At 40.1% G+C, this 13,060-nt stretch overlaps 1 protein-coding gene across 5 annotated transcripts in view; it reads left to right on the top strand.

The window, feature by feature from the left end:
* The window catches only part of efna4 (ephrin A4), a 50,019-nt gene that overhangs the window by 15,605 nt on the left and 21,354 nt on the right, over positions 1–13,060 (top strand). The gene's annotated exons all lie outside the window — the stretch shown is intronic.

The following is a 13,060-nucleotide window of genomic DNA, read 5'->3' as shown; positions in this document are numbered from 1 at the left end:
TTCCTTGACATGTCTGGACCGGCCGCTGCCCGTCCTCTAAATCGGAATCGCTCGACTAAAGTAAAGTGATGAAGTAGTTTTCTTATATTGTCGTTTATTGATTCCTGACAAGGCGTCTGTTATTATAAAAATAGTGTTTTCCGGCACGGTCCGAGCGCACCGATGACAAGTTTTCCTTTTGCTGATGGATGTGTTGCTCGGTTGGAGAGCAGCGATGCTTTTGCATAGACCACGTGGAATTTGAGGAATTTGAGGCCATGTTGCGTGCAAACATGTTTCAGCATATTGCTGCTGTTTTAGCCCTCCTTTTGCACTCGTTCATGGGATCATCACACTTTCTTTACATTGATTCCCGAGTGTTCTTATGTAATGTTTGTCTTTGTACAATGATGGTACATTTTATCTATTTATTCCTCTTCATTTATTTTTCACTATTGGGCTGTGTGTGATATCACAAAACAATTCTGTTGTTCTTCCGGCCTAAAAGTTAGGCATTAATTGCAACCTTATGGATTATAGGATATTTATTGTTTAATATTAGTGTTGTCAGCATATATAAGCAGTTAAGCTTTGTCACTTCCCTTCTCAAGAAACTGAGGCAAATGTGCTGTCTCACAAAAATGTGTGTAGTTGCTTACTGTGCACAACTCTTAACTTTGATATTATGTATGTGCAAATTATGTTAAAGTTAGCCAAACTACAATTAATAAATAATGTTATACCATCTGGTTGGCTTACTACAAGTAGTTGTAAACCAAACCGGGGCACCAATGACCCCAAAGTGAATGTGATGGGAAGGATGTGACGGTTTTAATATTTCCTGCTTTGACCTTCAAGTCCTGCAGATAAAAACAAAAATGTGGTGCGAGAATGTTAGAGAGTGTCTCTTATCAGACATGTGACCTACTTACGGGAATTCTCAAAGCCGAGTCAGACTTATCGGCCTTTTGCCATCTTGGTTTTGGATGCATCCTTTTCACTCTAATGTGCCGTGTGTCTGTTTAGTGTTGATGCTAACATGCTCTTCTTAGCGCATTGGTACGAGGGGGGAATCCTGTTGAGAGACTGAGGACATCGGTCAACTGTGGCAGTATGTTTTGTTATAATCAAAATTCTCTTCTAAACTATTTCAGTCCAAATCTTGACCACTTTTTTAAAACGCGTTTTGTGGCCGTTTTTAAAATCATCCACAATTAGCTATAAATGTATTGGCATGTATTACTTCTTTTATTTGACTTTGGTTTCCTACCTTCCCGCACTGACTGTACTGTCAATGACTAGCTTTATAGACGTCCTTCATAATGACCTAAAATGGCCAATTATTGTTTGGAGTGAGCGAGCGAGCAGCCCGGCGGTATTGAGCAGCGGGAGAGGCTAACAAGAGTGGCTAGCTGGAGAAGCTAGCAAAAGTTAGCGAGTGCAAAGCAGAGACAGACAAGCGGCGGGAGCCTGAATCACGGGCCTAGCTTTGGAAGGTAAGCGTCTGTCGATCCATTGGGTCCGACACTAGCTAAAAACACCACCAGAGGTTAACTACATTCACAAAGTTCTTCTTCTTAGCGTATTCATAGCAGAAAGATGGTGGTGAAACATGTCACAGCGCGACCTATGTAGCTGATATAATGCTGCATTCGAGGAAGGTTGAAATGGCGGATAGTGATAAACTGTTTTTTGTTTTGGTCCTCCAGCAAACTTGCCTCCTCGCAATTTTGCTTCATTTATGTATTTTTTTTATTTCATAAGCATTCCATACAGTTTTGTTCAGTTCACCGTCTAATTTCATGCAGGGAGATAGAGGCATACTGTCACGTATGTCGTGTTACTTGAAGTTATGTCGAATATTTATGAATGAAGAAAGCTATCTAGTTTTATACTCAAGTAAATTGTTTTACCAACCACTGTATGTGTTTCCATAGTGGTCGCCATTGTAGAGTGACGTCACATCGAAGTCGGTTGGTAAAGTTGGGGTACTTTTTTTTTTTTTTCTCCCGACTTTGTAATTGGGATTTCTGACTTCCCATTTTCCTCAAATGCAGCATTAGTAGCAATTACTAGACCTACGATTATATATATTAAAGAAATGGACGTTGATGTAATAGAGCATATTTATTTACATATTAGTCACATTAACAATTGTTTTGTTTTTTAATGAATTATTAGTTCACCACTAGGTGGCACTAAATCCTACACTCTGTCCCCGTCAAAAATGCTTAATTCTTACTCTGACCATTAAAAAAATAATAATCAAAAAGGGTTTTTCCAATAGAAAATTCTAAGAATGAAATAAATGTTAATCTTGACAGTTGAGAAAATGGATCAATTCATTCCTTTTTTTCCTTTTGTGATGGATTATGATTATGACTTCTGATTGTCCACTGTTTTGAATAGTTTATGACATTTGTTTCATTGTCATTTCCTTCATTTTAAATGAACAGAATTAAGGCTCGTGTTTACACTACAGTTTGTCGCGACTCGTCTGCTATGGCAGCATGTGCAAGCGTGAAACATTTGTAGCAAAGGTACATGTACTTATTATTACTTTGAGCTTTGGGCTTTCTGATGATATGTTATGGGAAGGCAAAGAAAAAGATGGATGACCCGTGAGGTGTATGGGCGGGGCTTCGTTTTGGATCTCAGCTCTTGATTGGTTGTCGTCCTGGTAACGGCACAGCTGACCTTATTTAACCCCCACCACTCTTGCCTGTGCACGTCTCCAATACTTTGTGCTTTCTCTGGAACTTTGTTTGTTTGTTTGTTTGTTTGTTTGTTGTATTGGAGGTGAAATAGAGCAGCAGTTATTGCTGGCGGAGGTCACGCGGGCGCCACATCTCACAATGCTATGGTCAAACTGTGAAAATAGAAACAATTGAAAGACTGCCAGCCTCGTCTCGAGCCCATTTACATCACAGAGTGGGTAAAATATATATTTTTTTGGGGGGGGGGGGGGGGACCCTGTAAAACTAAGATTAGGTCTGATGGCAGACACACACACACACACAGTGAGGAGTGGCTCTTGTGCTTTGTGGACACCTGTAGCCGTATCAAAATGCTCCTGATGGGCTGGTTTTGATACTGATGGCGCGCCGGAATATGACATTTTCCTCACTTGTGATATGCTGCTGAGACACACAGAATGGACAACAGGCAGAAAATAAGATCTTCTTTTGGGGCTTGAAATAGCAGTAGCGAGAGCATGGCACCATATTCGTACTACAAAGACATTTGACAAATTACATTTTGGTATATATTTGGGGGAGGAAGTCCCTTGTATCTATATAATTCAGGTTTCTTTATAAGGATGATTTAGTAGTGACTTCCAGAGTTCAAATGTGAGTGAGTGGTGGTCTACCTGTGATCGGCTGACAAGCAGGCCTGGGTGTACAATGTCTCGCCAAATTTCATCCTGGAGAGGCTCCAAGTTACCCTCAACCCTAATGAGGAGGAGCACTCAATGGAAGGCTAAATGGATGTGAAATGTTTTGTGTGGACAATAAACATATGCCAGTTGATTTATCATCCACATTTGGCGCATACAAAACATATTCTGTTTTCAAGGCTGCTGGAAAGTAGGAAATACGTTATTTGGAATGTTCCAATCACAATGAAAAAAATAGTAGACAGCCATGGTGAATGAAAAATATGTTGATTTAAAAAAACTGAAAAGAAAGAAAATATAATGGGGAGTCCTAACTTTACATTTAAGCAAAGTCCTACAACAAAGATGATTATAGCAATATACTGTCGCTACACACCAAATTGCAGTCAATCTAATACAGTGAATGTTTACACTCAGCATCAAACAATAAGTCTGTTATTTATATTAGGGTTGCAGTCCCTAAACATTGGGAAATATACTCGCATCTGAAATCAACCGTAACTAGAAATTAGAAAAATAGAAATTTGCCATTAATTTAATGCAGTTTTAAGGGAATATACTATATTGGGATACATAGGTAAAATTGTCTTTACAATGATCTGTCATTGATAATGGATCGATGGATGGATGTTTTTATGTAACCTTGCCAGCAAGCTGAATTCTCGCGGTATTTGATCACAAATACAGACGCTCCCCACCTTACGAACGAGTTACGTTCCGGACGATCGTTCGTAAGGTGAATTTGTTCGTAAGTTGCTTCAGTGCTATATTTTGTATTATAATTTATGTTTAAAGCCTATATAAGTATATTGAAGGTTTATATAAGTATGTTTAAGGCTTGTACAAGTAACCTGCATTGGTTTGTACTGAAAAAAAATTAATAAAATGGAGAGAATACGTACAGTACTGTACTGTACTACGTATGTTAGAGAGAGAGAGCGAAAGACACACACACAGTATGTACATGTACGTAATAAGATAAATAAAATGAAGTTTAACTTACTTTTGGAAGATGTACTCGATGCTTAAGGAGATGATGGAGGAGGAGGAAGAGGAGGATTTTATATCATGAGAGATTCTTCGTCGTCGCTGGAATCGGCTTCAAAAGTTATTTCCTGCTTCATGGGGACCGGCGTTTTCTTCCTCCTCCTCCTCGCCACGTTGCTCAGCCTCCAATGAGCTCTCACAGCGCCAATCGTCGGTATTAGCGGCGGAAAGAAGCACTACGCGCAATACAAAATCTAACTTACAGCATTTCTTTCCGAACATTTTTCGACATACTGTACACGCAGAAATGTTCGAAATGTACCGTTGTTCGCAACTCGAATGTTCGTAAGTAGGGGAGCGTCTGTATTACGAGAATAAAAAAGCGGTATCGAATCGAACATCCATAGTTTAACTCAAGGGTTGGACCAAACGTTCGTGCTCAAGGCCGCAACAAGTTTTTTACAAACGCGATCCAGGTCAAAATAAATTGTTAAATTCTCAATTTAAACTACTAAATTAGTCAATAAAATGGATTACAATTTATTTTTGGTACTATTTTTGTTATATTATTTGTCTTTATTACAAGAAACAAATTTGGTCAATTATCAAATCAGACAGATAAATATAAAATAAATATTTTAATAAATCAGTTTTAAGAAAATGCTCTGGTGGCTTGATTGAAGAACTAACTGGGCAGAAAGTGGCCCGCAATAGTCTATCACTTTTTCCTTGGCTATTGTTTTGGTATTTCCGACTTTTTGGTTTCCAGGAATGCGGCATAAATGCACTTCCTGCCGACCTTGGTGGAAACGCACACAGATAGTGTCGGGATAAAAAACAGGAAACAGTTTGTTCTTTCCTGCACATCGTGTCAGTGCCTCGTTGGGTAAAGCTAAGAATCTCACGAAGGCGTGTGTAGGGTGTGGGGGGGGGGGGTTACACCAAGAGATTTTTCGTCCGGCTTTGCAGGCGGTTTGGACGGCAGGGGGTCCCCAGATGGTCCGAGGCGTGGGGGGGGGGCATAAGTACCAGGTTAGACACAACACTGGTGTTTGGGCTCGGCGAAGGCTCAGTGTGTGTGTGGGGGGGGGGGGGGGGGGGGTGCGCAGCTGATAAAGAGGGGAGGGAGGTTGACCTGATTCTACTCCCATCGCATTTACATGTCGATTGTACAGAAACACTACAAAGGAAATAGAGCGGGGGATGCTTCTGCAACAGTTGTTATTCTGAGGAAATCCTGTTGGGTCATTGGGTCTGGATTCCACTTTTTGACTTTCCCAACATTGAATCTTTACTTTTTGTTCCATCTAACAACCAACAAGAGGCCCAAGTAATGCACTAAAATGAGTCCAAAACTGCCATTTTTGGGGTTATGGCAAAGCCCAGCATTTTTTGTGGCTAAAGCATTTCCGCCTTGTTTGGGGTTGTTAGTGTGTGTCGCCGCATTGTAGAAAACAAGTCTGGTTTGATGTCGAGCTTTTCATGTGATTTCCTGGCAACGCCCTGCTTAATCACACAAGGATAGCGCCGTTTTGAAATGGTAGCCTGTTTTTTAGGCTCACCACCTGCTTAATCACTTCATCTTATTTGTTTGGAGCCTCCTGAAAGCGAAGGACGGGCTTCAGCTTCAGGGTTATACGTTTCTTAAAATGATAGGTTTATGAGTTTTGACTTTGACCTTGACGTGTTCCAAAATCTCTGGAGAGAATTCGTCACTTAATTGACTCTTAATTTGATTGTCCCCCAAAAAATGCCGTCTTTGCTTATGTTTAATCAAAAGACTTTATTAAGGTTAAATTTGAGTTCAAGTTGTCTGTTGTTCCCAAGGTCATTTCACATCTCACTAATGAAGGATTTGGATGGTAACAAATTGGTAACAGCAGGGAGCCGTTAATTTACGACCGTCCTACCAATCAGTCCGAAGAGGATAAGGATGAGGAAGGCTTATAATAATGATAATAATCTATTTGATTGCTGAGATTTTTGTCGATTTATTGTTGATTAAGCACTTGTTGAAGTCAAAATGAAATGCCTTGTCAGTTGTTTTGCTCTCTTAAGAAGTCTTCAGCCATGAGCTTCATTCACACCGTTGCCAACACTGCCGGGTGGTATCAAAATACAGAACATGCCTATCTGTTTAAAGATAAATAAAGTGAATAGACAGTGGTATTTACTGCCCTACCAACTAATCAGCTGATTCTGGCTCTTCAAATATCGGCCAACTGATGATGGTTGACTTACTACAGTACAATTTTACAATTTCAGATTATTATCCTATGGTGAAATCACAATTAGGGATGTAACAATAACGCCAATATCGTGATATCGCGATATTAAAACTGCCACAATATCGACGTCCTCATGTCATGATAATAAAAGTAGCACAGCTGATATATATAAATAAATTAAAAAAAGTCAGAGGTTAATTTCCATTTGTGTGGTTTTAGCACCCTCTAGTGGCTAGTTTTTTTGTTTAATTTTCACAAGGCATGTTTTGGCCGTTCTATCTCCACGCTAAAGTGCCTCAATGTTAAATATTATTAGAGATTGTGGGTTGTTTATATGCATTGCTGTTATGTACAAAAGCACAATATTGTGTGTGTGTGCGTGTGTTTTTTTTTAGTATGAGCTCACTTTTTTTTTTTTTACAATATTGTTACTTTTTTTTTTATATCGCCAACCTCCCCACAATATTAAGATATTTATCGTGTCGTGACCTTGATATCGTATCGTGATGTTTGGATATTGCTACATCCCTAATTACTATAGTCATTTTTTTGCATATTTTACATCAAGCATCATTATGTGGTTATTTTAAATCAAATATGTGTATTCCTCTTTGTTTTGTTTACTTTGTTGGTGAACTTCAACTAGGAGTGGCATTATTTATTTTTTTAAGTGTCCGTTCACTACATGCTAAATGTGCTGGTTTGTGAAGTTTGTTGCCATACAACGCTCACATCCCAAACATTTTACTCAGGTCATTCGTTACAGTAATTCCCATCCGCCACAGGCATAGCATACTTAAGTTAAGTGATACCTCAGCCAAGGCTCAGTGACCACAGTGAGCACATTCTGCTGAGTTAAAGCTCGAGTTGGTCAGTCCCTCCCCCTCCTGCTGAGTTTGACCACGGCGCAAGTCTCGGCGCCACCGAGTCTTCTGCGCCTCCCACCGTCCCCGCACAAGCTTTAACTTTAGCACATATGCACGAAATGCAGCCTTTGCCTGGAGATTCGCAGTTTTTCACTGTGGAATATTTTTAACCCGCGTGTTTATGGCGGTCGGCGGGTGTTCAGCATGCGTGATAGGGATGATGCGTTTGAGTATCTGTTCTGTATTCCTCACGCCATGTTGTAGGATTGTTGCTCTTTTTAATTATTCTCTTATATTAACGGATCAAAGGTCTCCGCCACAGTGGAACCTCTGCACATCATTAGAATGGCGCACGCACGCTTGCCGTTACCACCGCTGTGTGTGCGCATAGTAACACTGACACACAATGAGAGCCTACCTATGATGCTCCAGTTGGCCTTTCGCTAAGGATCAAGTACAGTGAAGCCTTGATAATTGCAGGGAATTGGGATTGAGTCCTTATATTCACACCGGTTACGTGATACGTCTTCAATGAACTTTTAGCATGCATGTTTTTGGAATTCTGGAGGACGAAATCTACACAATCACAAGGGTAAGGCCCAATACCGATACCTGGTATCAGTACTCGCCCATCCTTACCAGTTAATGATAAGATAAATGGGGTCAAATATACGGCCTGTCGCCCAGAATTGGCCCGTCAAGGAGACTAGTCTGGCCCGTGAGGACACAACACAAACTGTGTTTTTTCACGAAAATTAGCTGTTGCTAATTTGTTCACTGGAGGGCACACTGACGATAATTTACAGTATATAACAATCTGAAATTTGGATTATTCAGGATTTGATGAAAACATTTTGTGCATATTTTTGCTACTAAATTTCAGATTACTCTGTAATAAGATAACTGGGAATATTTTCTGTGTGTACTTGTAATTATTTGCACCACCCAAAAATTAAAAAAAATTAGAAATATTTTGACCTGTTTGTTATATGTAGATTTAGGCCATAGAGATCCTGACGTTGACGTCCCGCGTCCCAAAATGGCCGTTAGCGCAACCATTTTGGCAGCATAGAAAACGCGTCTGCCACTTTGAGTAAACGGCAAACGCCACACTTTAACAATGATTGACAGCTGCCACAACAAGAAGAGGCAAAAAAAGAAAAAGGATCGAGCATGCTCCAGGCTACCAAAAGAGGAACCAATGCGTAGCCTAATGTTGCTAAATCAGCAGATGCTAACTGTTACCACACGCAAAATATGGGGGAAATAATCTGTTTTGTTCATTTGTGCTGCTACAGTTTAATATATATTACACAGTCCTTAAAAGGAACTCAAAACCTTCCTTTAAAAGAAAAAGCTTTCCCTGATTAATTTCTAATTTGAGTTTTGGTTTTAGTCTTGACCTTTTTACTCAGATTTTTTTCTATTCACTGTTTTTACTGTGTACTTTATTGCTGTTATTATTACCTGTGCTATGCATTTCGAGATTTATTTTATGAATGTAAAGTGTGTTACAAATAAATCTATTATGATTATTATAGTTGAATTTAATAACTGACCAACACCATAAAGAAGACTTCTTACGGTATATGTATCATGTGACATACAGTACTGGTCCAGTCCATTCATATCACAGAGAAATGGTTTTGTGTTACTAGAGGCTTAAATTTCACACTAAATAAGTTTGGGCATTCTAAAGTGAGACAAGATCAGCTTTTGTTGGTGGTTTGTTTAGCCATGAGATGTTTTTAATGTAAAATATGTGTCTTGGCTCATTAAAGCTTGGGAAGCCTGCACCAGGACCACCAAACCACCAGAGCAAAAATATGTAAATCGTACAACCGGGAGATTTTGTTTGGTCAGTCTACTTCTCCCAAGTCTGGTTTGAAAATGTCACTTTTGAGTTACAATTTCATTTGGACATAAAAAAAAATGTCAGGGGACATGTACAAGATGACGCTCTGTCACCAAACCACACACGGTTCCACCCATGATTCCGCTGTGCTGTCACCACGCTGGTGGCTGCTTGGCAGGTAGGAGCCGAGTGTAATTAGGGCGCTCGCGAACCTACCAGGGTTTGGGGGGGAGAAAGATGGCTGACAGGTTGACATCGCTAGATGCATGTTGTTGCTGTAATTGCTGGCATGCATATGGTGAAGGCCTTGATTTAGCGGTAAAAAAAAAAAATCACTGCCTAAACAGTTCGGTTGTATTTTAGCACAATTACATTTCATCTTTTAAGAGCTGTTTACTCCAGTACAATTTTTAGGAATCAGACCTCGATTTGAATTTTTGATTCACACTTTGAGGACCACTGGGGACCACTTGAGAGATGAGCATGTGTTCAGCAAAAGCAGGCAAGCTGCGTTTGCCCTCCTTTCCTCAAGTCCTCACGTCGTCCACCTCCTCCCATTCCACACGCTCGTTCCTCCTCGCTGACTCCCCTTTCCCCCTCTCCTCCGCTCTGTCACCCCTCTATAAAGGCTCCCACTGGCAGACCTTGACCCTTCATGAGCCGCATCCGGACCCTGTCTGTTTTATTTTTTATTTTTTCACCCTGGTGTTCCCCGCGCAAAGAGAAGACTAATTAAAGTCTTCCACTTGGTTGTTCCACCTTCTGTCTGATAGTCTGCACTCGTAGACTCTCTGGGGTCACTAATTAAAGCGCTTAACTTTCTTTTGATTTTTCTTTCTTTTTTTTTTATTATTACCTGTTGTTTCAACTCACTTGCATTTTGCCTTCCTAATTAGAGATAGTTGCATTCATTTAGACTTTTTCGGATGTGGTGAAAATGTCAAGTCCAGACTTTAAATTGGCCAAAGGTGTGAATGTGTGGTTGAATAGTTCTCTGTCTCTATGTGGACTGAGATTGACATGTGAATAAGTCCAGGGTCTGTCCTTGGTCCACAAACCGTATAGAAAATAGATGGATGGGTGTTTTTGTTTTTTTTTTATACTTGGCAATGTTGGTAATCACATGCAAATCAATTTATTTACTGATACGGCTTTGTACCAGAGAGCACAATTTATTCAGGACACAGGGTTTGAGAAACTATGTCCTTGCTGGACAGCCCACGACAGATACTCGTGGGACAACTGGCTCGGTCACCGTCTCTGTGATTCATAATTTCACAGGTTTTATGTTAAGTTTTGTAAGTCGCATAGAAATAAATGACGTTATCATTTTCAGTGAATGGAGTGAGATTCCATGGGTTGAGTCAACACGTGTGCTCCCTTGTAATGTGCATTCCAGGTTATAAAATATAATCATCAGTAAGTCGCATGGAAGTGAATTAAGCTATTGTTTTCAGTAAATGGAGTGAGGTTCCGCAGGTTCAGTCAACAACTGCGCATGCTCGTCTATGCTCCCTCGTAATTTCTTCCAAGTTACAAAACTGATCATTGTTTTATAAGTGGCATAAAAAATAATGAAAGTATAATTTTCAGTGAATGGAGTGAGGTTCCACAGGTTGAGTCAACACCTGTGCATGACCATCTATGCTCCCTCGTAATGTATATTCCAGGTTATAAAATAATGATCAGTTTTGTGAATTGCAGGAAAATGAATGAAGCTATAATTTTTTTGTAAATTGAATGGAGTGAGGTTACACAGGTTGAGTTAACACATGTGCATGCCCATCTATGCTCTCTTGTAATGTGTCTTCCAGGTTATAAATTGTTTACTTTTGTAAGTCGCATGGAAATGAATGAAGCTATCATTTTCAGTGAATGGAGTGAGGTTCCACAGGTTGAGTCAACACCTGTGCATGACCATCTATGCTCCCTCGTAATGTATATTCCAGGTTATAAAATAATGATCAGTTTTGTGAATTGCAGGAAAATGAATGAAGCTATAATTTTTTTGTAAATTGAATGGAGTGAGGTTACACAGGTTGAGTTAACACATGTGCATGACCATCTATGCTCCCTCGTAATGTGTCTTCCAGGTTATAAATTGTTTACTTTTGTAAGTCGCATGGAAATGAATGAAGCTATCATTTTCAGTGAATGGAGTGAGGTTCCACAGGTTGAGTCAACACATTTGCATGCCCATCTATGCTCCCTAGTAATGTGTATTCCAGGTTATAAAATAATGATCAGGTTTATAAGTCGCCGGGAAATGAATGAAGCTATAATTTTTAGTGAATGGAGTGAGGTTCCACAGACTGAGTTAATAATTGAGTTATTTTTTAACCACAAATTTGGTACATTTTGCTGTGCGTGTTTTTTGTTTCATTTTAGTAAAAAAAAAATAGGCAGCTGGGTACAACCCACCTCAACAAGAATCTATTGCAACACTAAGACTGTATTTTTTCATTATTATAATTATTAACTCAGAGCCCCGCCATTCCTGGTTTTAGGTGTCAAGCACATTGCCTCATCCCCCTCATTAGCTCTCACCATGACTTTCCATTTCTTGTCTTTTCTTGTTTCTGTTTTTCACGCTCAGCCTTTATTATTCCTCACCGACTTCCCTCTGCTTCCTTCTGCCTCTCCTCAGTCTCGGCCCATATTAGATTATACACGGGTAACTCTTTAATATACTGTAGCTGACAGGAAGCCGGGAATCGGCGCTCTACATTATGCACCTCTTCTGTTCTAATGATGCCGTCTTGTCCACGGGTTGTTATTGTGCCGAAAAACCAGTCAACCTCGACGGAAGGTTTGCTCGTGCATGCCAATCATGTCTGTGCTTTATCTGCACTGTACAGGTGGAAGCAAGTAATACAGGTTTTTGTTTTTGTACTTGAACTCCTCTCAATGGTCTTAATTAGCATTGATGTGTGTTTTAGCGCCACTTTCTTGACACTTTGGTAATTCTAAAATATTGCCTTCCAACACCCAAAAAAAAAAAAAAAAAAAAACATCACTGAGCCGGAGGTAGCAACATTCCACGAGGCATTTAGGAATCCCTGAATACCCTTTATCTGCTTAATTGCTTTCTCTTTCCATTCGGTCTCCTATTACACTGTGTAAGTGTCTCAGCAAAGCCTCAGTCCATTGTGCCAGTTCTTAAACCGACCTTTTGCAGACTTGAGGGATCGTTCCTTCACGGCGAAGCCAAAAATCCCTATTGATTTTAAGTGATATGTGGCACAAGAGCGAGGAGGAAGCCTCAGCTGCGATTCAAATTGCTACACGTTCCTTTCCAGCGCTTGACTGCTCACAATTTCCAACTCGTCTCCCATTGGACTTTTAGGGATAATGGGTCTGTGCCAAAGCAAGAGCCTTTATTGATTTCAAATTGCGTCCAGCCCAGTCCATAACATTTGGAGATTCAGATGGATGTGCTCTTTGGCGCACAACATGATCTTGAAAAGTATGGCATTATCTCTCTTGTCAAAACAAGGAACCCTGTTGATTTCAAATGTCACATTATAATAGGTTGAATCATAAACGCTTATTAAGTGGGTTTTTGATATGTGAGGCGGGAGTCAACTGGTTGGCGCTAGGAGACTTTAGGCAAAGCACAGCAGAACAATTAAGAAAAGCGCATGTTTAGCCCTGCTAAGGTAACTTTAGCGAGGCAAATGAATGTGTTTTTAGGCCCTAAGAGTCACGTGGTGCCAAAAGCGCAGCAGCATGAGAAAACATATAAGCT

Source organism: Vanacampus margaritifer, chromosome 9, assembly GCF_051991255.1.
Source record: "Vanacampus margaritifer isolate UIUO_Vmar chromosome 9, RoL_Vmar_1.0, whole genome shotgun sequence".
Lineage (NCBI taxonomy): Eukaryota > Metazoa > Chordata > Actinopteri > Syngnathiformes > Syngnathidae > Vanacampus > Vanacampus margaritifer.
This window is presented reverse-complemented; position numbering and strand designations above follow the sequence as displayed.